This window comes from Crocuta crocuta, unplaced genomic scaffold, assembly GCF_008692635.1.
Source record: "Crocuta crocuta isolate KB4526 unplaced genomic scaffold, BGI_CrCroc_1.0 scaffold78, whole genome shotgun sequence".
NCBI lineage: Eukaryota > Metazoa > Chordata > Mammalia > Carnivora > Hyaenidae > Crocuta > Crocuta crocuta.
The window spans coordinates 1,027,728-1,051,727 of record NW_027532617.1 but is presented as its reverse complement, the minus strand read 5'-3'; the positions used below and the strand labels follow the sequence as shown (position 1 = coordinate 1,051,727).

Sequence of the window (24,000 nt, the reverse complement as noted above, 5' to 3'; positions counted from 1 at the left end):
CTAAGATGCGTTATGAGTGAATTTAAAACAGACAAACCCGGGTTAGTATCTGGGTTATGCCTTTAATTAACTTAAAAGTACTATATCTATAAAATGGGGATAATAATAGCATCTACCTCACACAATTGTTCTGAAGATTAAAGGAAACAGTGCGTATGTAAAGCACTTAGCACACGGCTTGACACAAAGTAAACAAACAATAAAATGCTAAGTTTCTTTCTACAATTATTAGGACCTGAAAGAAATCACCTGCAAAGTGCCCTGCCCATTATTACAGGAACACGAACCTATTAATTACTATACCGAAGTGTTTCTTTAAAGTTCAACGTTAAATTTTTTTTAATTATTCAGCATCGAATTAAAAATATTCCTAAATATAATTCGTACAACTAGGGAGAACAATGACATGACTACCCCGACCCTTGCTTTTGTTTTCCTTTTGACAGCAGGAAACCATAAACAGTGTTGTACATGCCCTGTCGCCAAGGAGATAAGAGACAGAGGAAAACAGGCAAACAAACTTCGGCAAGCGGGCTGGCTACAGGTCAGCACGGCGCGCTCGCCACTCCTGGGGTGGCACCGGCTAAATTAAGGATTCGGCTGGGACTGGGAGCCAGGCTGCTGCCATCGATCGCAAAGCCTTAAAGCATCGCTGGAGGAAATGGGGACCGTCACCGCGCAGGCTCTCCTTTGCCTTTGACGTGTGTACACAACGCAGCCCACCCCCAACACACACATACACAAACACACACACACTCACACACGCACGCACACCCGTTTGACGCCCTTCGTAGGCCGGGCTTTTCGCCGGCCCAGCTCTCGGGTTGGGCAACCGGTTCCTGCGCCGGTGACATCCCGGGGTCAGTCACCTCCTCGAGCCTCGGCTCATCCCACGTTCCAGGGAGCTTTGCTCTGCCGGTTTTCAACTCAAACCCGTGCCAGACCCACGACCCCAAGAGCCCCGACCATTACAGGAAAGNGGGTGGAAGACGCGAGGGAGCGGAGTCTGGGCGGAAGAGGGCGGTATAACGGGCCATAAGGGGCCCTTTGAAGATCACTGGCATGCGAGCTCAGAGCTGGCGGAGACCCAGGCCTGCGGTGCCTTGGAGGACTTTAAAAAGGTGACCGCGAATTTAAGTAGAGGGGCCCATCTAATTTGCAAGGCTTCAGCATTCTGGAAGGCACCGGGGAGAATGCAGAGTAGCAGGGGATGGTCCCCTCCCCATGCTGGAGCTCTGACTAGTGCTTGGTTGTCCGTCTTTCTATGCCCCTGTTTAGAGATTCAGGATGCACTCTCAATTTTAGGATTTAATTTACTCATAGAGTTTCACTTTAAGGATTTTTCAGTGCCCTCCAAAAATATTTGATGTTAATCTCACGGCTGAAAGAAAAGTAAGGTTAAAAATAATTAGACTGATGTGTCAGACACTCTTCAGCACTATTCATAATTCTGATGACAATCGTGTGATATAGTTCTAATGTTTATATCCATTTTACAGATGAGGGAACTAAGGCCCACAAAGCTAAGTAACTTGTACGAGGACAGTAAACTAATAAATGGCAAAGACGGAATTCTATCTGCAGTCAGAGCTGGGGCTCTCAACCAAAATACAAAGCTGACCTCTCAGGTGCGTGCCAATTAATATTTGATCAATCAATAGATGAAGCCAGTTTTTGGTTTGAAAGGAAAATATTTTAATTTTGAAATCACTTTCATTATCTTTCATTTCATCGTTCTTTAAATTCAGGACACTAGACAACGTTTTTGGCCTTTTCCATTTCAATGGGGTCTTTTTAGGAAAGCCTTTTTTCCAAGGGGGTCTAGGTTCTGGGACCACTGATATAACTACATGGTGGTGGTGTTAAATATTTAAGATTCTGAGGTTAAAAAGGTACACAGTTACATAGTATCTACATCTCTCCTCCTGCTGCCTTCTTTGTAGGTTTTACTGGTGATAATGACGGCTTGCCAAAGCCATTTGTTTTCCTTCATATCTACCCCCGGTCACTCACACACATACACATGCAAACCCCAAAGAAAGGTTTGATTTGAAATGTCCCTGACAAGTAACAAAAATGTATGCGGAGGTAGAGAAAGAAGAACTTTATTCCAGGTCATGGCTAGAGGAATAGTCTGTAACCTGCATTGATGGAGCGCTAGGTTAGAGATCAGTGAGAGAGAAAATAGGCATCAGACAGGTGATTGCCCATAAAATCATCCATTGTAATGAGAATACTTGGGACAGTGTTGTGAAAGAAGAACATTATTCTTTGAATGTTAAAAGGGATCAAAGCCATTGTCCTCTAATCTCAGCATCGGAAAGCAGATCTGGCAGTGTGGGGAAAAAAAAGGCTTGACCTGTAACACTGGCCTGGACTTTTTTGGAGAAGCCTGGGCTGAGGCAGGAACCAGACTCAGTGTCTTTGCAAAGTGATATGGAAATAAGCCAAATGATAGGTATGACCGTAAGATTCAAAGAATTATGGTTTTGTATCCCACCACCCCAAGAAGTCACTTGCTGTGACTTCTGCTCCAGGTCTTATAAATTGGAAGGGGTTATGGGGAAAAACTATATCAGGATAACGACATAAAGAATCTAATCATTTGAATGGCAACCCTGGCAATTCCTTTCTTTCCTTACCTTTTTTGAACTTCCTGAATTATTTCCCGATCATTTCCTCCTTTGAAACCATGGCACTTTGTTTAGATCTCTGTTATAAGTCTTCTCCTCTTATATTATAATTACTTGAGTCTCACACTGTGCTGTGAACCCCTGCAGGAGAGAAGCTGTATCTTTGTCTGTGTCTTTTTCTCAGCAGGGCCTGGCAGAGTGCCCTGTTGTACTACTCATGCAAGAGTAGGTGTTGCAGGTTGTGGACTAGAGCATCATAGATACATAAAAGAAAATATTTAGAAATAGTTTAGGTATCCAACCACATGTATGGAGCAATTTCCAAGTGCCAGCGCTGTGCTAGATACAGGGGCTATAATGGCAAATAATGCCCATGTAGTCCCTGCCATCATGGAGTTCATCGTCTGGTGCAGGAACATGCGAAAGAAAACAACTATGCAAAATACTATGTAATTACATTGTTGGTGAAAAAAATAAGGTGGTGTTGAGGAACCTACTTTAGATTGTGTGGGCAGGTCAGCGTTCTCTGAGAGTATTTAAGCTGACACCTCAAGAGAAGAAGAAATTGGCTAGGTGTATGTAGGGAGAAGAGCAGTTCAGGCAGCGAGAACAGCTTTCCCCATTTTACAGATGGGGAAATGGTGTGTTTTCAACATGCTGGTGTATAGCAGGAAACATCTAGATAGCGGTGCCTATTATACAGCAGTTGGATCCATAAAGTTTCTTCATGTGTAAAATAATTTTACAAACCTCACAGGGTGTTGTGAAGATTCAGTGAGATAAAGTATATAAAGCACTGGGGCGCCTGGGTGACTCAGTCTGTTAAGTGGTCCAACTCTTTATCTCAGCTCAGGTCTTGATCTCAGGATCATGAGTTCAAGCCCCACGTTGGGCTCTGCACTGGGCATGAAGCCTACCTTAAAAAAAAAAAAGGGTATATAAATCACTAATACCTTGCCTAGTTCCTAGAAAGCATCAAAAGTTACTAAGCCTATTAGTTTGAAACGCTTTGTTGTAATGGAGAAAGATGCCAATTCAAACTAGTTTAAGCCAAAAGGAGAATTTAATGACCCTAGGGTAGAGATGTGAATTAGCTCGAAAACAACTGATCCTGATGCCTCTGACACTTCATCTCCTTCTCCATTAATTGCTTTTCTCTGTGTGTCTGCTTCTGCATTTGTGCTAGTTTTTGCTGCAGAACTCCTCTGCTGATCTCAGGTTCACCCGGCAGGGTTTCCTAAGAATTGTGCATTTCTAGACCTTGTGGTTTGCATGTCCAGAAAAATACTGGCCTCTTTCTCAGTTCCAATTTAAAACTGTCCCAGACAAAACTTGTGATAGGATCAGGTCCCTACCCCAGACTGGGAAAGTGAGTGGTGGAGAAAGTTATACATCATGGTGGGTATTGAGAGAACCATGTGGATGACAGTGTGGAAAAGGGAACAATTTTCAAAAGGAGGTGAGCAGACCACAGAAGCTGAGTAGATGTCCACTCTACTTTGATTCCTCTCTATGTAAAATATTACTCATTATGTATCTTACGGCCGTTTTATTTTCTTATGTATTCAGTGGATATAGAGACAAGCTTCTCACCATCTTTTAAATACTGGCTGCTTAAATGACTTCTCTATTCTGTTAATGAACCTAGGAAACATGATGACCTGAGTAAACATAAAATAAAAATAGAATGCCATAGGAAAAGAAATGTTTAGGGAACAGAAAGTAGAACAAAGAAACAAAAAGAAAAATAAGAGAATTAAAAGTTTCACCCATCATATCTAAAATCTTAATGCAGAAATTTAAGGGCTAAAAGAAAGAAGAAAAAAAATAAAAGTAATAATACAACACAAATTCTCAGAATTGAGGGACATTTGTTACCTGATCAGTAGGATCCACTGAATGAGCAATACAACAGTTGAAAACAGACTTATGCCAAGACATACCATCATAAAATTTTAGAACACTGAGGATAATAGGAAGATCCTAAAATCTTCCTGAAATGACAACAAAGAAAATAAAAGGCCAGGGGGCTCACATTCAATCTGATACGAAATTCAGTAACCCCAATGTCAGAAGCCAGAGGATAATGAAGCACTGCATCACAAGTTCTCAAGGAAAACATATCCAATTTCGTATTCTGTATCTAGCCAAACTGTCAGTCAGATGAAAGGGTGAAGTCAACACATTGTAAGATATATGAGAGCTCAAAAGAGCTTTATATAAGCTCTATACAAAGAGTTTTATTCACTTCTCATGTCCCTTTTCTTAGAAAGCAGTAGAGGAACGCTCTATCAAAATTAAGGAGTAAACTGAAGAACTGGTTGACAGAATTGCTTTTATTCTCAGACTTACACACTTAATGTTTTTCCCCCAACATTTTGGAGCAATACATTAAACTTGTACTTGCAACATGTACAACTGAGCATACAAGACTGTTATTGGACAAATCCTCTGGACAATAAGCAGACTGAAACATATTCATGAGATGTTTCAAAAGTTTATAAAGCTTGGAACATTTCTTAAAGACCTCTTGAATTATCTGCTAACCAACCCCCAAAGATGGAATTACAATTTGAAACCTGGTCTGTGTATTCTTTCCCTTTATTGTAATGCTTATAATTCCTATCTAGGTGTCAGGCAAAATACTAGGTACCTTGTGATGTTCTCCGGTTGTCTTCCATTTTACCCTCCAGATCTACTTTCCCTCCTTTTCCATTTTTCTCTGGGCCCTGGAAAACTTCCCTGTAGAGAATGTTTCAGTGGGCTTTCTAAGCTCTAGCCTCCAATTAGGTTTGATGCTTGGAGGTAGTGGGAGGAGACCAGAAGAGGTCAAATTGGTAAGAAATTCATTCCTCTGGTGCCCTCCTGTTGCTTGTATCCCTCTATGAAAGCCACACCTTCTATCAGGCAGCCCCCTCCAGGGTTCCTGTAAATGCTGCTTCCCATTGCCTGTCCAGGCTTAGAGGCAGGAATACTTCTTCTCACTGCCTGCTCAACGGCACTCCGTCATCCCCTGCTCGTTCTCCGAAAAATCTGCCTGCCCATCCCATTGCAAATGGTTCCTTTAATGGAACCCCTCAATTAACAATTTGTGTGACTGTGACTGTGTGCCATCTGTTTCCTAGAGGACTCTTGTAAATGCCCACACATAATCTTATTATTTCTCAAAAAAAAAAAAAAACCAAAAGAACTTTAAGTATAATCTTCATTTCACAAATGAAGAAAGTGAGATTAAGAGAAGTTAAGCAAATCGGTGAAAATCCACTGTACTATCTCCAGAGACAATTTATTCAGGCAAAGGGAAATCACATTTCCATCCCAGAAAGTTCTCAAAACTTAGAATCCTATGGGCTTCATTACCACCTTGATAACATGTTGGGGATGGTTAGTTACACAGGCCAATAATTGTCAGTCAGGAGGACAGCAGTCACTGAAGCAGCCATGGCTTTGATTTTGGCCAGATGCTCAGGCCTCTGACCAAAAAACTTAAGCATGGTACATAGATGCCACCAGAGGGGCCCCTGTCACACGTCACTCACTCTGCCTTGCCATCTGTCTTCTCTAGCCCCTTCTCTTTCTTCAAGGCTAATTAGGAACAGAAGTTTCTATAGTCCTTCTCCTCCCATCCTCTCTTCCCCCTGTCCAGTCCCAGGAGGGCCCTACTGAGGATACACTGTCTTAGGGCAGGGCCATCAGCTTATAAATTCTCCAGGAAAAATTGTCCATCAGGCCTCCATTTTTCTGCCACTTGGCAGTGGAGGAGGGATGAGGGCTAAAAACAGGGGGTAAGATGATAAGAGCAGAAGTAGGTTAGTTCAGTATAGTCCCCTTAAGTAGATTCTTGTTCACCTTTTCTTGATAGTCGTAGAGAAAAGGTAAGAAGATAGGTTTCACGTCACGACGGTCGAGTTAATTTTGTTAGAAGTAGTAACAGTAATCAACGTAAGAAGAAAATCTAACTTTCGTCAGGCCAGTCCCCATGCTAAATTCAGTTCAGCATTGCCTCATTTATCCTGCACAAAAACCCTGTAAGGCAGATGTTAAATTACTTCCTTTTTTAGTTATGAAAACAGGCTTAAACAGACTAAGCAACTTGCCCAAAGTCAAGTTCAGCTGTGACTCTTGAATGTATGCTCTACACCTCTCTGCCTCACAACCGCTTAGCCTGAGCTCCTGGCAGGTTGTGGGTGCCATTCCACACTGCTGACCACTGGCTAGTGGTGTGAGTTCGTCATTATAGCATGGTACATGTCTGCCAATCCATTCTCCTATAGCTGATCAATGATTAGGAAGCTCATCAGGAAATCGAGTATCTGAGCTTCTCCGTTGGGTCTTAACTCGGACATAAATGTCAGTGCTGACATATTTAACACTGTCCTCTGAAAATATTGCTCTTTAAAGGACAATAGAAAAAGTGACTTATGGTGCGTGCTAAGAAGCACACCCGTATTTCCCACATTATTTATTCCTCTTGTTATTTAACATCGATGATTTAAAAAAAAAAAAAGGCTTTAAAGCTTGTACTTAAGTAAATCCCCGGTGTATTTCTAAAGTCTCAAAAGAAAATGAGTGCTTTCAGAAATTTACTTCTTTCCATTTTAAGTATTACGTATCAGTTAGGCATTAACCCACAAGGAAATTATTCAACCAGATTTGTCTTCTGAGGAAACTGGTCGTGCCGAGTATAAAAGTCTCGTTCTCTCTGGACGCTGAGAATTCATGATCCTCACATGTAAGTTTAACTTGATAAGTCCTCTCTGTTTCAGGCTTTTAACATCAAGGTTGGTTTGGGGTTTAATTTGACAGGCTGTACCTGTTGGGCTTTGTGTAACCTACTTTTCATCATAGTTCAAAGACAGTGTGTGAAAGATTTGCTTATGGTAAGTAGGTCACTGGAGACACATGTTATGCATGAAGAATCCTAAAATTCCTGCTACCTGGAACACTTTCTATGGTGATTTGAGGGACTCGCTCACAACTTAATAACACTGTCGAGTGATACCAGCCTCGCTGGGAAGGAATAGAACCATTTCTCATTAGGGAAGTCTGCCTAGGAGATGCCAATCCCCAGGGGGCCTCATTAGAGAAATAAACACAAGCCATATAACCTGCTTTCTGGTAATAAACAGAAGTGACATGGAAGTTAGAGTGTTCCATTTGGGAGGAAAGAACAGTTCCAGCTAGAGGGTGTCATTTCCACTCATGTGCTCAGAAGTTTGAAAGACAACAAGTTCTTGGGAAAAGGTACCATTTTAAAAAGAAAATGTCACCAATCTGTCTCCTTTAAGGCCAGGCTGTTAGTCAATTACATTATGCTCTAGTTATATGGTGCTGTTCCAGTCAATTTTGTTTTTTGGTCATAAGAACACATAATTGTTCTTTGATTTTTCTTTCATGAAAACAGCCAAACATTTTGACCTGATTTTATCAATAGACTACATTCATTTTATAATAAATTAGATCATTGATTGATTAAAGGTGGGCCATTACATTAAATCAGAGGAGTGAGAAAGGAATAGTTCATTTTGCATGATATAAATGTTCCTTAATTCATCCTCCAGTCCATTCTTTGAACCTCCATTAGTTGTATCAAGAGACATTCTACCATCTAACAAGCTTGGCCTTATCTTCACTGGAAATCATTCAAATGTGGCTCTTTAAGGAAATACAAAAAATGTATTTGGATCACAACATTTAGGGTTTTTTAAATAAAGCTCTAATTTATATCTTTATTTTCATCTTAATTACCAAAATCTGACCCTAAAACATGTAGCTCCATGGAAAAGTTTACTTGACCTCGTATCTACTGGACTTGGACTAGTACAGTAGAGATGGGGACAGAGTGGGTGTTCCGTTAATGGAGGATAGGTTTTCCACAAATGAGAAGGTACTTCCTGGAGTTGACCATAAGCTACAGCCTCATGCACTCAATCATGTCACTTGATAGCTGCTCATGTTCTACAGCTTGATTCCTTTGGTTTGTCCTGGAATAAATGAAACCTCTAGCCAAAATTGGGCTGAATTCCAGATTGTTAAACTAAGTGATCAAAGAATCAAAAACAGCAAAAAACAAAAAAAAAGAATCAAAACAAAAAAATAAAAGGCTGCTCTTCTATATACTGGGGTCCAAACCAGTAGAAGAGCATATTATTAACTGCTGCTATTGATAGGAATGGATTTCTTCCTTAGAAGTCTCCTGAAACACCTTTAGCTGTGTTTAAACATCTACCATCTTTGTAGCTATCTTCTATTACTGTTGAAAAAGAAATATAGATCAGGAAACATTTAAATGAGGTACTTTATAACAGAACTTTCTACCATGTCAAGAATAACACACAACCATATCTTTATGCCTTAAGTGATTGTTCCTCAAGCAAATTGCTATCCCCATGCCTCTGTTTTCCCTCTTTTCAGGAATTAGTGTTATTAGCATTTCTGCTATAGCAGAGATTATTCATTGTCTCTTCCCTTCTCTTATTGACATATAACTTGCCACCTGGATGGCTAAGTCAGTGAAGCTTCCGACTCTTGATTTCAGCTCAGGTTACGATCCTAGGGTGGGATCAACCTCCACATGGGGTTCCACACTGAGCATGGAGCCTGCTTGGGGTTCTCTCTCTCTCTCTCTCTCTCTCTCTCTCTCTCTCCCCCCTCTACCCCCCTTCTCTCTCCCTCTGCCCCTCTCCCCTGCTCATGCTCTACCTCTCTTTCTCTAAAATAAAAAAAATACAACTTTTAGCTGTACACATGATAGCCTAGCAATTTCTGCTATATGACTTGACTCTGGTCAATGAGACATGATCGAAGGACATGTGCAATATATGAGTCTTGCCCTTGTACCGTGTGAATAAATCAGCACTCTTGGGATTGTGAAGGACTGTTCTGTCCTTCAACAGAACAGAAGGAACCTGGGCCCTTGATGATTTCTTAGAGTAAAAGCATCTTTGATTGCTTTTAAAACAGTGGACTTTTATGTGAGAGAGAAGTGTTATTTAAGTCATTGTATTTTGGATCTGTCACACAGAGCTAATGAATACAAGCTTTCATTTGGATAACAATAAGGTTTAGGCTAAATCATATGAAGAAATGATTACAGACTCTTCCTCAAATCTGTGTTAGCCTAATAGGAAATGTCAGCAGAAACCTTTCTCCCCACAAATCCTTTGTGAAATTTTGTATGTTCTTATGCACATCTACAAAGGAAATAAGTGTACCCTGCTAGCAAACTCTGAATTTACAGTGATACTTACCAGAATTCTTTCTAGACAGATGCCTCATTACTTAAACAACAAAAGAGTTTGGGCAGTTTTATATTCTATTGACTTACTTCTCAAAGTCCGGTTCATGAACAAACATCATTTTTATTTTTTCAAACTGTAGAATTTCAGATCCCACTCCAGACCTACTGAATCTGAATTTCTGTTTTAAAAAGAATACCAGGTAATTGGTGTGCACATTAATATTGGAAAAGCATTGTTATTGGAGACAATATGAAAGAGCATGATGGAATTTCTATATTCTATAATAGTAGTTCTCACAGTGTGATCTCCAGACCAGCAGCATCAGCATCAGCTGGAAACTTGTCAGTAATGCAAATTTTTCACCAGCTAACATCATACTCAATGATGACAGGCTAAAAGTTTGTTCTCTAATATCAGGAATAAAACAAGGAAGTCTCTTATTTCCACTTTTATTCAGTGGAGTACTGGAAGTTCTCAGCCACAACAATCAAACAAGAAAAAGGATTAACAGACTCCAAATTGGTAAGGAAGAAGTAAAACTGTCACTATTTTCAGAAGACATGAAACTACATGTAGCAAACTCTAAAGACCTCACCTAAAATTTTTAGAACTAATAAATGAATTCACTAAAGTTGCAGAATACAAAACCAAGATATATAAATCTGTTGTGTTTCCATATACTAATAATGAAATAGCAGAAAGAGAAATTAAGAAAATAAATTTATTTATAATTGCATCAAAAAGAATAAAATACATAGGAGTAGATTTAGCCAAGTAGAATTTAGTGAGAGACCTATATTCTGAAAACTATAAGACATGGATAAAAGAAATAGAAGATGACACAAACAAATGGAAAGATATCCAAGCTCATGAATTAGAAGAATTAATATTGTTAAAATGTCTATCCTACCCACGGCAAACTACAGAGTCAATGCAAACACTATCAAGATTCAATAATATTTTTCACATACCTAGAACAAAAAAATCCTAAAACTTGTGTGGAATTATAAAAGACCTCAAATAGCCAAAGCAATATTGAGGAAGAAAAACAAAGCTGGATGGAGCTATCCCATGGAAGATTTAAAGCTATACTACAAAGCAGTAGTAATCAAAACAGTATGTTATTGGCATAAAAATAGACACATAGATTACTGAAATGGTTTTGAGAGCCTAGAAATAAACCCATGCTTATACGGTCAATTCATCTATGACAAAGGAGGCAAGAATATGCAATGGGGAACAAAAGTCTTTTCAATAAGTCGTGTTGGGAAACTGGACAGCTCCATACAAAAGAATGAAAGTGGACAGCTGTCTTAGACACAAAATAAACTCAAAATGCATTGAAGACCTAAATGTAAGACCTGGAATTATAAAACTCCTAAAAGAAAACATGGACAGTTAACTCATACACATTGGCCTTAGCAATATTTTTCTGTGTGTGTCTCCCCAGACAAAGGAAATAAAATAAAAAATAAATAGTTGATACTACAAAAACCAAAAAGGTTTTGCATAGCAAAGGAAACCACCACCAAAACAAAAGGGCAACCTGCTGAATGGGAAAAGGTATTTGCAAGGGGTTAATATGCAAAATATATAAAGAACTCATTCAACTCAACACACACAAAAAAATAGTCTTATTAAAAAGAGGGAAGATCATATGAATACACATTTTTCCAAAGAAGACATACGGATGGCCAACAGACATAGAAAAGGATGTTCAACATCACTCATCATCAGGGAAATGCAAATCAAAACCACAATGACAAATCACCTTACATCAGTCAGAATGGCCAGTATCAAAAAGATGAGAGAAAATAAGTGTTGGCAAGGATATGAAAAGGGGGAACCCTCATGCACTCTTGGTGGGAATGTAAATTGGTGGAACCATTCTGGAAAACAGTATGGAAGTTGCTCACAAAAATAAAAATGAAAGTACCATGTAATTCAGTAGTTCTACTCTGGATGTTTATCCAAAGAAAATGAAAACACAAATTTGAAAAGATATATTCACCTCTATGTTTATCACAGCATTATTTACAATCACCAAGATATGGAAGTCCATTGATAGATGAATGGATAAAGAAAATGTGGTTTATATATACACAATGGAATATTACTCAGGCATAAAAAATAAAATAAAATCTTGCCATGTGTGACAACATGAATAGACCAAGAGGGTATTATACTGAATGAAAGAAGTCAGACAGAGGAAGACAAAAACCATATTATTTCACTTGTATGTGTAATCTAAAAAAGCAAAACAAATGAACAAACAGAAACAACAAAATTGAAACATTCATAAATATAGAGAATAAATTGGTGGTTGCCACAGAGGAGCAGGTTGAGGGCATTGGTGAAATAAGTAAAGAAGATTAAGAGGACAAACTTCCAATTGTAAAATAAATAAGTCAAAGGGATGAAAAGTACAACATAGAATACATATGCTGGGAATATAGTCAATACTATTGTAATAACTTTGTATGATAGCAGATGATAACTACACTTATCATGGTGAGCATTTCATAATGTATGTACATCTGAAGCTAATATATATGTCAACTCTACTTCAATCTAAAATAATAATAATTTTATAAAGAATAAAAATTAAAAATAATAATTTAAAAAATATATATGTCAACTATACTTCACTCTAGAATATAATAATTAAAAAAAGAAAGATTGGGGCCCATTGCAGACCTACTGGCTCAGAAACACTGAGGACATGTCCCAGCAATTTGTATACTATCAAGCCCTCCTGAAATATGATATGATAATGCTGCTATAAACATTGGGGTGCATTTACCCCTTCAAATCTGTATTTTTTGTATCCTTTGGCTAAATACCTACCAGTGCAGTTGCTGGATTGTAGGATAGTTTTTTTTTTTTTTTAACTTTTTGAGGAACCTCCATACTGTTTTCCAGAGTAGCTGCACCAGTTTGCATTCCCACCAACAGTGCAAGAGGGTTCCCCTTTCTCTGAATCCTTGCCAACACCTGTTGTTTCTTGTGTTGTTAATTTTAGCCATTCTGACAGGTGTGAGGTAGTATCTCATTGACAGGTGTGAGGTAGTATCTCATTGTGGTTGTGATTTGTATTACCCTGATGATGGATGATGTTGAGTATATTTTCATATGTCTGTTATCCACCTGGATGTCTTCTTTGGAAAAATGTCTATTCATGTCTTCTGCCTATTTCTTAACTAGATTATTTTTGTGTGGGTATTGAGTTTCATAAGTTCTTTATAGATTTTGGATACTAACCCTTTATCTGATAAGTCATTTGTAAATATCTTCTCCCATTCTGTAGGCTGCCTTTTAATTTTGTTGCTTGTTTCCTTCACTGTGGATAAGCTTTTTATCTTGATGAATCCCCAGTAGTTCATGTTTGCTTTTGTTTCCCTTGCCTCCAGTGACCTGTCTAGTAAGATGTTGCTATGGCTGAAGCCAAAGAAGTTGCTGCCTGTGTTCTCCTCTATGATTTTGATAGTTTCCTGTCTCATGTTTAGGTCTCTCATTAATTTTTAATTTATTTTTGTGTTTGGTGTAAGAAAGTGGTCTAGTTTCATTCTTCTGCATGTTGCTATCTATTTTTCCCAACACTATTTGTTGAAAAGAGTGTCTTTTCTCCATTGCATATTCTTTCCTGCTTTGTCAAAGATTAATTGACCAGATAGCTATGGGTCTATTTCTGGGTTTTCTATTCTGTTCCATTGATCTATGTGTTTGTTTTGTGCCGGTATCATACTGTCTTGATGATTACAGCTTTGTAATATAGTTGAAGTACAGAATTGTGATGCCTCCAGCTTTGCTTTTCTTAGTCAATATTACTTTGGCCATTTGGAGTCTTTTGTGGTTCCATAAAGATTTTAAGATTGTTTGTTCTACCTGTGTAAAAAATGCTGATAGTGTTTATAGGAATTGCATTGAATATGTAGATTGCTTTGGGTAATATCGACATTTTAACAATGTTTGTTCTTCCAATCCATGAGCATGGAATATTTTCCATTTATTTGTGTCCTCTTCAATTTTTTTCATAAGTATTCTATCGTTTTCAGAGTACAGATCTTTGACCTCTTTGGCTAGGTTTTTTTTTTTTTTTTTAAATTTTTTTTTTTTAATGTTTTATTTATTTTTAGGAGAGAGAGAGAGAGACAGCGTGAGCAGGGGAGGGTCAGAGAGAGAGGGAGTCACAGGCTGAAACAGGCTCCAGGCTCTGAGCTGGCAGTCAGCACAGAGCCCGACGCGGGGCCCGAACCCACGAACCGCGAGATCATGACCTGAGCGAAAGTCGGACGCTTAACCGACTAAGCCACCCAGGCGCCCCTCTTTGGCTAGGTTTATTCCTAGGTATCTTATGGTTTTCAGTGCAGTTGTAAATGGGATCAGTTCCTTGATTTCTTTTTCTGCTTAGAATTTATTTTTCTGCTTAGAATTAATAAACTCACATGACGTCAGCACCATTTTTCATGAGTTAATTCTTAGGACCAGTGTTCCATGAACCAAACTTTGGGAAACACTCTTCTATAAGTTCTCAAAATTACTGAAATAATTTCAGGCTGAGGATACAGTTTGTAATTTGTTACATTTAACATGCAAGTTTCCAGAGAAGCCAATTCAAATGCCTGACTCATTATTTCTTCACAACACTCCTTTCCAGGCATCTGACATCAGGTAGAGTCACTAAGATCCTGTTTTCCTCTTTTTCTCACAACTACTCTCATCCTTCTGTCCTAGAATTATAGGATTTTGCATCCCCTAAAACAACATCAGTGGCCCATTCAGCTTGAGAATTATCTAACATTTACTGAGCACTTACTCTGTTCTAGGCATTGTGCTATGTGCTTTCTTATATGTTATCTCATTTAATCCTCATACCAGACCAGTGAAATAGATGTTGTTATCAATATTTTACAAATAAACTATGGCTCAGAGAGGAAATTAATCTCAAAGTTCCACAGTCAGTAAGAACTAGACCTAGGTCTCCAACTTTGATTTGATAGATTTAATTTCTACCATTTTACCATGTCCACTGCATACTTAAGGCTTCTAGTATCACCCTGTGGGCTAAAATATTGACTGCATACCCCTATCTTTTTAAGAAGTATGATCTGAATTCCAGATTAGCATAGATTTGGGGGGAGTAATATATTCAGAAAAGAAGGGAAAGACCAGGTAAATTTTGCTAAAGTAAATAGCTCTTTTCTTTGGAACAAAACCAGAACAGTTCTACATATAAAATAAACCTTTCAAAAATCAATTAAGTATTCACTGATAATTGAATCATGTGGATGGGAGGAAAGACAATAGTATACGACTTGCATGCCCAATCAATATGGGAAGACAAAACAGTCCATGTAAAAGAACAATGTAAGGTCATATATCCCAAAGGCCAGCTGGATTGAACAATTTCTCAATGCTATAGGGGTTAAAAATAAGTAGAGATACCTTCTTCAGCTGGTGAGGAATTTCAGCTCAAATCTCAAAATCTATAGTAGAGAAGGCTGAGCAGCAGTTCTGAGGAAGGATAAAACAATGGGATTTGGAAGACAGTGTGAATACTGCACAGAGAAGTTCACCTCTTAGTGAGCCTTGATGATAAGGTAGGATCTGCAAAAACCCAGGAATGACAAGTTGGCTGGAAAGTCAAGAAAATGTTGGATGAAGTCAATGTGACTTCCAAGTTTAGGTATCAGCCTCAGTTCAGGCAGAATTATGTCTACCCATGGTCACAGGGCCATATATACAGGAGAGGTCTGACTCTCCTCAGTCAATGCAAAGCGTGACCTTCTCTTTTAACTGAGAAGCCTGCTCTTACGTTAATTCATAAGGTAGGGATCTAATGGATTCATCCCAGTCATTCACATCAGAATTAATTCAGCACATCAGAGTGTCTATACTTGCTCTCAGGACTCACCCACTCTCTTTTGTCATTTATCTGGAGTTGAAAGAAGTGGCTGTTCATTCTCCAAGGAGACTGTCTTCTGCTCACACAACAAAAGAGAGAAAACCTAATGAGAACTAAGTGGAAAATGAAGAGTTGTTTCTTCTTCAGATTCATTTTGGCTCTAGAGTGAAGGCACATGCTTGAGGGTGTGTTTTTGTAAACTTCCCTTCCCCTCTCCTCCGAAGTTACTTGGTTGGCTTCCCCATGGTTGTGACTAAATTGGAACAATCTTCCTGGGGATGCCTTTCTCTTTCTGGAGTCAGTTCAGAAGAAGTGGGATTAGATTGTTTTGACTTGGAGCAGACTATGATTGGGGTTGTTATCTCATTGTAACCCTTTGTCCTTGGGATAGCAAATCTTGTCTTCTAACTGCTTTCACCTTTAAGTGGCTGCAATGATGTCAGAAGACAGCGAAAAACAAATTTTTGCTCCCATGGGAATTATTGTTGGATTCTACAAATTTTGGCTGTGTCTAGGATCCAGTTGTTACATGCAGGGCACAGTTGAGAAAATGTCCCAGTACACTATCTCTAAGCATATTTACATGTTGCTTCCCCTGCGTAAATATATTTTGCATTTTAACTGTAGTTCAGAGTTGATCTGCACACTTGTGAGTCCCTGAGAGCACCGAAGGACACAGTCTAACCTTTGTACACTGAAAAAAGTCTTAATAAAAGCTCAACACTCAATCCATACCTCAAGAAGAGTTCTTTTAATGGCTGTTAGCTACTCCTTTAACTGCTAGGACTGTGACCTGCATTTTCAAATCTCTTGATGGGTCTAAAGGCCCCATGCCAGGGTCCTAGGCACTCTCAGACTTTTCCTTGCCCAAGTTGTTTTAATAAGAAGTCAGACCTCTTTGTTTCCAAGCTCCCTTGATCTCTCTTTCTTCGCTTTTCTTTTGTTTACACTTGTTTCTTTCCGGCACTGGCAATGTGGACAAGTAGAGGAGGTAGCTGTGTGTTGTGATTTGAGATGTACCGAGTAAGGTACCACTAGAGAACATCACGCAAGGAATTGCACTGCTCAACCTGAGTGTCTCATCTATGTGCCAGATCTGCTTTCTGAGATCCTTCCTTTCCTTGCAGTGAAGTCCCAAGATCTTCACTTGTTTGCACAACTTGGATTCTTTACCTCTAAACCTGGTTGCAGAGTTGGTTGCAATCTCCCTGCCCCCTCACCTCTGTTGATGCTTCTAATGGTAAGCCCATGAGTCATTTGGGGGTCTAGAGCAGCCTACAGTGGGGATTGGCAAACTATATATCACCGTCCAAACTTGGGCTCCTGTCTGTTTCTATAAATAAAGTTTTATTGGAACATTAAAAAAAAGAAGTGGCTGACTCCATTCCCAGTGGGATGACCCGTGCTCTAATAGCTGAGATCCTACTTTGCCAGAGATAGTCCCAATTTACTCTGCTGTTTTAGGTGCCCCAGTTTAAACAGTAGGTCACATGGCTACCCTACTCAAAGTACCGGTTTCCTTCTGACATGGGCACTTGTGCCCAGAGACTCACTCTTGTCCCTTATCCCAGCAAGGCAGATCCACATATTGGATACTGTTCATGGAGATACAATGCCAAGAGCCAGAACCCTCACTTTTTGGAGGAGTGTGGGTTTGGTAAGGCCACTCTCTTTTTATTTTTTTTAACTTTATTTATTTTGAGAGAGAGAGAGACAGAGACAGAGAGAGTATGAGTGCAGGGGAGGAGGAGGGACAGAGAGAGAGGGAGAAAAAGAATCCCAAGCAAGCTTCACATTGCCAGCATAGAGCCCGACACAGGGCTTGAGCTCACAAATCATGAGATCACGACCTGGGCCAAAATCAAGAGTTGGACACTTAACCAACTGAGCCACCCAGGGGCCCTAGGCCACCACTCTTTGCAACTCATCCTCTTTCTGTGACCATTTAGACAGCCACCTGGCTGATAATAATGGCAAATTATCCAAATACTTTTAGTTTTAACAGTACATTATATTTTTATGGAGTACTGCTAATACATGGTCCTCAATTCTGCCCTGAACAACAGCTTGGTCCTAAGTATTCAAAGGAAAAGTTGAGTACCTGGGGTTGTCACCCAGCAAACTGTTTCCTCTTTATAGTGCTCAGAAACAGCTGGAGAGGTGTCCTAAGCAAATACCAGACATGGACGTTACATTAAGCAAACAATGAGAGGGAAGAATACAGGGTAGAGAAGCAGCCCCATGCTACACAGCTGTTCCCAGAGCAAACAGATCTGTAGGCTTGCAGAACTTGTCTGTAACAGGAATGAATATATTAACTTGGATAAACAGAGAATGCATATGTAAGAAAGAGATTTATGAGCTAGCAAGGTGTAGAAGAAAAAAAAAACAGCAAAAGTCACTACGGCCAAGATTAATAACACCCATCTCAGCATGTACAATAGAGGCGGTGACCTGGCCAGTATTTCTGGTTCTGTTCAATGAGGCACTCTTCACCTGATGCAGTTGACCTGATGTCAACTGTGCTCTTAGTTCCTACGCTCTGCATTTGGAACATGCTTTTGATTATGGTTAAGCTTCTGTCTTTTTTTTTCTTTATTTTTTTTAACATTTCATTTATTTTTGAGAGACATAGAGACAGAGGGCAAGCAGGGGAAGAGCAGAGAGAGAGGGAGACACAGAATCCAAAGCAGATTCCAGGCTCTGAGCTGTCAGCACAGAGCCCAACACAGGGCTCAGACTCACAAACTATAAGATCATGAACTGAGCCAAAGTTGAATGCTTAACCAACTGAGGCACCCAGGCGCCCCATAAAGCTTCTCTCATAAGGAAGACTGTGTTTTGTCATATGGAACTTTGCATTCTGTCCCTACACAGTAATTTCTTCTTGTGAAGGAATTAGTTGGCTTCTGATTTTGATTAGACACTTCATGGAGTTTGGTACTGATCATAAGGACTCCAGCATACTGATGATAATTTCTTACGGAAATTGACACCCTTTTGGGGCAGATACTGCTAATTGCTTATGCTAGATCCTCATTTAGTGACACCTTGTCACCATTGGTCCATGATTGGTTCTCTTTTATTTACTAATTTTATTACACTATTGACAAATAAAAATTAACTTAATAAAAATTAAAAATTACAAATAAGATATACACTGATTTGTGTATCTCCCTAGTAAGTTTGATTAATGTATGGAACTAATCCTTAGAGATAAGCTTTCTCCCCATGAGTGGACCAAATTAGGGTTCTTGGTCTGTGTGCGTAAATTGGGGTCATAATCCCACCTTGGGAGGCCTGTAAAAGGTCATTAGTGGCCTCTTCCTGGCAGACATGCTCTTGACATCATTGCTTGTTCTCTGTAATAGCCAGTGTGGACACAGGCAGCCATACTGCCTGTTTGGATGGATGAAAAATGGTAGAACAGCACAAGTAAATAAATCCTTGACTTTTATTCTCCTACTTCTATACCAGGGAAAATTAACTGTTTCATTTTCAAGGAGCAAAAAACAAAACAAAACTAAAAATAGCTCCCATATATTAGCCATGTATAGTGAACAATGCTATGCATTTATTTGCGTAACCTGATTGACTCCTGCTCAACTGGCCTAGCACCCAGGAAGAATAAGTTCCTGGGACCTTGGCCACGAGCAGTCTACGTCTTGAGCCCTTCGAGTTTACCCAGCTGTGAGCTCTATTTCCCACGATGCCCCTGATCTTGGCTCCTCACCCTCCATTTCCAGCAGTGCCACAGCCCAGAGATCCAGGTCTGACCCTGATCCTGCTGAATCTCCTCCGCCACCGTCATTACTCCCACCTGTCAGAATCATCTGGGGATGACGGATGACTTGGCTGGGTCCAGGCTGGGCACAGGTGGGCAGCCCCAGAAGCCAGCACCCCCTCCGGGCCAGCACCTCACCACCTCACGGCACTCCTTTCTCTGTTCCTCTCACACCTTGCATGAGGCTGACCACCTGTGTGCTCTCCTCTGGGGATCAGGGGCACCAGGTTTTTACTACCTGAAGTGTGTCAGGCACCCCAGCTTCTCTTTCCTACCTGCTTCCTCACTGGAATAGCCAGCTTCCTGGTGCTAATCCCCAGTGCTCTAATTTTTCTGTTAAAATCATCCCAGCAGTGCTTTTTTGTTTTGTTTTGGTTTTGGTTTTTGGTTTTGGTTTTTTGGGTTTTTTGCTAGAAAGTGCTTTAGAGAAATGTAGTTCCCTTCTAAATATGGTTTTTTATTATTATTGTTACTATGATTGAGATGATGATGAGGATGATGATGATATCTGTTCAATCAACAGGGCTTTAATGATTTTCTTTGAATGCTATTTTTATCCTTTGGAGAAGCCTGAGTGATCAGAGTAAAACAGGAAAGGAGTCAAATAACACCATGATCTGGGGAGACTAATTTGTCTTGATTTGTCAGAACCTTGGCACTTTTAATACCAGAAATTCTTGATAACCCCCTCAATCCTGGTCGACTGGGAACAGCAGCTCACCCTACCGCCTCTAAAGAAAAAAGCAGTGACCTTAGAATGATCACTAGAGAGTCTTAGAATTAACAGTTTTATTCACTCGAAAGTCTTTTTTTTCAAGTTTATTTATTTATTTTGAAAGACACAGAGAGCTCAAGCAGGGGAGGGCCAGAGAAAGCAGGGGACAGAGGATCCGAAGCAGGCCCCACACCGATAGCAGAGAGCCTGATGCAGGGCTCAAACCCACAGACCATGAGATCATGACCTGAGCTAAAGTCAAACGCTTAACTGACTGAACCACTCAGGCGCCCTTCAAAAGTCTTTTCTAAAGAAGGTTTCCACTTGTGATCCACTTATGGATATAATAACAGCAGTTATTAGCAACAGCTCTAATAGCACATTTATTGAGTGATTGCTACATTCTAGGCAATGTGATAAACTAGTTCCACAATGCTGTAAAATCAATGTCATTATTCCCATTTTCAGATAAAGAAATCCAGAAGCCCCACAGCCAGGCTTCCACTCTGGTATGTTTGATTCCAAAGCCCATTCTTTTTATTATTTATGAAGTTAATAATTTATGTTAGGTAAAAAGAGAAAGAGATGAAAAGGTTGAATATTTGAGTAAAGTCTAGTTCCAGTGCCATTTATCTGGACAAAGTAAAAATCAAGAAACTGACAATTTATTCTATAAGTACAACCAAATAATTATTTTGGTAAACTTAGAATAGAAGGATACTCCCCTCACATAGATTCCTGTCCTAAATCAACAAAGCAAATCATTTTCTACGGTAAACTACTCAAGGCATTCCACTGAGTCAGGAAGAAGACAAGTTTATTATCACTGTCATTAATTTCATCTTAGAAGTTTTAGAGCCTAAAATAAGAATATTTAAAAGATTAAATAAATAAATATCAGAAGAGTGTCAACATAATTACTATTTGCAAACCCTGGTAGTCTACCCAGAAAAGCTATAATCTGCTGACTCTAATAAACTTGCTGGCTCTAATAAAAGACTTTACATATATATCCAGAAGATACACTATCACAATATTAATGCTAATAAACTTGCTGGCTCTAATAAAAGACTTTACATATATATCCAGAAGATACACTATCACAATATTAATGCCTGGGAATTTCTAATTGGGGATCATGAGGGACTTTTATTTTCTTCTTTTTCTTATGTTGCAGATGACATGCTAGGGATGGGGGGTCGGCAAAATAATCATCCTGAGACATTACCTCGCTCAGTGGTAACTTACTTTTGTACCACTTACATAGTGCAGATCTTGTTTGCAGAAAAGGCATATAGGGATCGAGGGCAGCAATCCTAGAAGGGAGGCCAGGGAGTTGCCTTGTCTGGTCTGAAGGTGGAATTGGCCCTTCTGTGGTCAGTGGTCCCAGAAACAGGGGAGGGCTAGATCCAGAAGGAGCCCTAGGGTGGGGGTGGGGGTGGGGGGAAGCCCACCCTAGCTCAGAGCTCTGTAATTGTTGCAGCACCCTGAAAAAGATGAAGCCCAGAGGGGTTGTATTGAGTGTGATCATACAATTTATCGACAAACTTGGCACATTTCTTGAGACTGGAACAGGACTCTTAATAATTACCCAGGTGTCAACTCTGACTTTCTGGGTCAACCAACCTGCGTGCTTACTCTTGTGAAGGTACTTTGGGCCGGTGCCGGGGGCTGGGGTGTGCTTGCCGAGGCTGTGCTGGTTGCTCCTTCTGGCAGCTCCAGCTGACATCGTGGGGTACGATTCTGAGTGACCATAGGAGTCTCAGCTCCTTTCTCATGGAGGTACTGTTTGCTAATGCTTGGGTTGCTGTAGGACTTGGAGACTAGAGCTTGGGCTCCATCCATACTGCAAGGAAGAACTGCATCACATACATATTCATGTGCAGTAAAACCTTGGTCTGCGAACATAATTTGTTCCAGAAACATGCTTGTCATTCAAAGCACTTGCATATCAAAGCGAATTTTCCATAAGAAATAATGGAAACTTAGATGATTCGCTCCACAACCCAAAAATATTCATATAAAAACAATGATGATACTGTAATATAATACAAAATAATAAAGAAAATACAAAACATAAAGAAAAAGAAACAAATTAACCTACACTTACCTTTGAACACCATCGTGACTGGTGTGAAGAAGATGAGAGAGGAGGGTTATTGTGTAGAACGACTTTCACTATCACTAACGGAATCACTACTATCTCTTGGCTCAATGGAATCTTTCTTTGTGTGCAACTTTAACAAGGAACCTATCCGATGACACCTTTTGCCTCCTTTTGAAGATTTGACGGAAATGTACCATTGCGTTGTCGTTAAATAGATCCACTGCTTGCACTGCTACAGCTTTTTTTGGGTAGTGCTTTTCTACAAAATTTTGAGCAGTTCCCCACATTTTACACGTCTCCCTAATCTCATTTGAAGTGAGGGATTCCTCCACCCTTTTATCCTTCTCCTCTGAAGAGAGAGAGAGACAGACAGAGAGACAGAAGAGCCATTAGCTCAGTTGTGATCATGTGATGTTGGGTATCACATAGTACTCATATTGCAAGACATCACTCGTTTATCAAGTTAAAATTTATTGGAAATGTTTGCTCATCTTGCAGAACACTCGCAGACTAAGTTACTTGCAATCCAAGGTTTTGCTGTATATGTAAGTGCATCGATAGGTATATGCGCTTATGTATGGATTTTTAGGCACTTACTGATGGAGTTATACTTACTTGTACTTTCAAACTTTCATCTGAGAACATGTGCCATTTCTACAATAATAGTACCCTGAACTTTCCTGGGCCACACTGGTCTATGGGTACAAATAAACTACCTTGTCATTAATTTCCAATTGTCCATGGCTCATTTTCTCACATGGCATGATTTCCTAGCCCCTGAGAATCATCAAGAGGTGCCATGTACATAACAAAGTCTACTGTCTGAGCTCGTCCAGCTGCTGTGTCAGGACCCGACATCTCTGCCTCCACCAAGCACAGCAGTGTCCACTCAGGGTGTCAAAGCTGGGCGGCCCTGGAAACTGTAACTGTGGATACAGTGGATTCCTGTGGGGAACAGGTGCAGGAGGGAAACCTTACTTTCTAAGTGTATGCCTTTTTGAATTTTGTCTATGTTCCTGAAACCTTCTTTCAGGGACAGAAATAATTTTAAGATGTAAAAACCTGTGTAGGTAGCTGTGTTGGAGCCTGCTAGAATAGCTCTCTGGTTTCTATGTAACATTGTGGTAGAAAAAACCAAAGCAAGCCTGCTTCTGCTTCAGCACGTTCCAGACAGCCCAGGCATTTTACTCCTCGGGCTTTGCTCTGCTCAGGACCAAGGCAAGCCTTCAGGGACCTCGGGACAAAGTCGTATGCCAGCCACTTGCTCTAATTCCCACTGCCCTCTGATGTTAAGTCTTTGTACTGTGGTGATCAAACTCATTCTGCCTGGCTTCTCAGCCTCAGGCCCTGAAAAAAGACTCCACCGGGTCATTCCCAAGATAAGCAGACCACCAACAGGGAACCTGAACCAAGACTGGCGTGAGTCTAAAGATAAAAAGTTTTTTAAAAAGAAGGTAAACGCTCTGACAAACACCAATTAGAACTGAAAATTGTTTTTAAAACCCTGTAAAAGGCCTTTGACCAAACTATGAACGAGCTTTAACAACTTCCTCCTCTCCTGGGCAGGGCAGTTAAGCTGTGAGCACATATTTATGTAGTTAGTCTTATGGTTACA

At 39.9% G+C, this 24,000-nt stretch overlaps 1 protein-coding gene across 2 annotated transcripts in view; it reads right to left on the bottom strand.

Moving 5' to 3' along the window:
• The window catches only part of SLC36A4 (solute carrier family 36 member 4), a 101,248-nt gene that overhangs the window by 51,528 nt on the left and 25,720 nt on the right, over positions 1–24,000 (bottom strand). The window contains exon 1 of one of the 2 annotated variants that reach the window (XM_077780613.1): positions 870–950. The exons of the other annotated variant lie outside the window; for it this stretch is intronic. The gene's annotated coding sequence lies outside the window, so the exon portion shown is untranslated. Of the gene's footprint in view, positions 1–869; positions 951–24,000 lie in introns of those variants that run through there. 2 annotated transcript variants of the gene reach the window in all.